The sequence below is a fragment of the Marmota monax genome, unplaced genomic scaffold (genome assembly GCF_021218885.2).
Source record: "Marmota monax isolate L192 unplaced genomic scaffold, Marmota_monax_Labrador192_F-V1.1 WCK01_AAM20220418_F8-fsc00486, whole genome shotgun sequence".
In the NCBI taxonomy this organism is placed as follows: Eukaryota; Metazoa; Chordata; class Mammalia; order Rodentia; family Sciuridae; genus Marmota; species Marmota monax.
Window position 1 is genome coordinate 325,487 of NW_026692133.1, and position 1,687 is coordinate 327,173.

Below are 1,687 nucleotides of genomic sequence, written 5' to 3' on the forward strand. Positions count from 1 at the left end.
ACATAAATCACACTAAAATGCCTTTCCATAAGGAAAAAACAGCATTTTAGATACAGGGAATTGTAATTAAATTGGCATGGTCAACAAAAATATAAAGTAGATACTGCTTCTTTATCTTCAACCACTGCCTTTAATAGGCTAATGAACACAAATTGAAACAAATGTGAATCATGCTTGGTTCTGAGTGAAGGGATTTCCCCCAAATTTAAACATATTCACATAATCAATTCTATAAAACTAAATATAAAACCAGTTTTCAGATGTCATTCACCATTTCTGTGAACATTACTAATTAAGTCCAACCATAACTTTAAAAAGGGGAAACAGTGATAGAATGTACTGAAGTGGGAATATAACCAAAATATTAATTTAACTGCAAGTCAGTTTTACTTAAATCAGGATTGTCCAACAAAAATAATTTTATCAGTCATTCATGATCTGATTTCTGGTGTATCACATCAATTAAATTATGGTGCACATAAAAAAGCCAAGAGACATTTCTGTTTGGTAATAAATAAGGCAGTAGCTATTACTCATTAGTGGCTTTTTTGAGGTAAGCTATTAGGTCTGCCCTTTCTCCCTTTTTCTTAATGCCAGCGAAGATCATTTTTGTTCCAGGGATGTACTTTTTGGGATTCTCCAAATACTCCATCAGTGTATCCTCTCCCCAGGTGATGCCTTTGTTCTTATTGTCATCTGTATAAGAGAATCCAGCAGCCTTACCTGTCTTCGGCCTAAATAGTCCATGGAGATTTGGCCCAGTCTTGTGCTTGCCTCCCTTTTCCACGGTGTGGCACTGGGCACACTTCTAAACAAAAATCTTCTTGCCTTTCTCAACGTCACCCATTTTTAATTCATTCTTTCATCATTAGCGCAAAGAAGGTTCCAGATCAGAAGTCAGACAACCCACGCTCTAGCTCAAGGACACACCTGTCTGCACCTATATACCCATGTCAGGGCAACTGCACTCGCTCCATCTCCCTGTGGCCTGACGTGTGAGCTAAAGTATTCAAAATAGGATTAAAATATGTCCATAGGATTTAGTTGTTATCAATTATTAGTGACCTTTTTGAGAATTATTCTGATGGAGTGACATAGTCAAAAAACAGATTAGCACAAATTGCTGAATAAATGAGACATAAGAAAATGGAAATTTTTTCCATTCCCAGAAGGGTGGGAAAGAAAGATAAGGTGATTGGATATGAATGTGATGTTAAAAGAGTGGTTTATAACTGATTAGACATGAACATGTTCAAATTCCATTGAGAAGAATTGATTTGAGATGGAGTGATTAAATGTGTAAGATGGAAAAAAAATGGTATTATATATTTCTGAGGAAGACTGGAGTTGATGGGATCCAACTATTAGGAATTGACTTTTTAAAGAAAGATAAATGGCAAATCAATGTAAGATGAGTTGAAAAGGATGAAGAAAAATGTGTGGAAGAATGCGGTGGTGCAGTGTTGAGGGCTTCAACATATTCCATGAAGTGGCTATAAGAAAAGGAAAAGCTGGGGCTCTAAGGACATGTCTAAAGGAGAGTAACATACACTAGAAATAGACACTGAAAAGAGTGAAGTATGTTGACCAGAAAAATGTAACCGATTGTTGATCATTTGTTTAAAAATGTAAGTATGAGTGACTGACTCCAGTGCAAGGCCAGAGAACATGGACACCATCTATGTGG

General features: G+C 36.2%; 1 pseudogene; it reads right to left on the reverse strand.

The window, feature by feature from the left end:
* Positions 1–429: 429 nt before the first annotated feature.
* LOC124108901 (cytochrome c, somatic-like) lies at positions 430–847 on the reverse strand (annotated as a pseudogene).
* Positions 848–1,687: the final 840 nt, after the last annotated feature.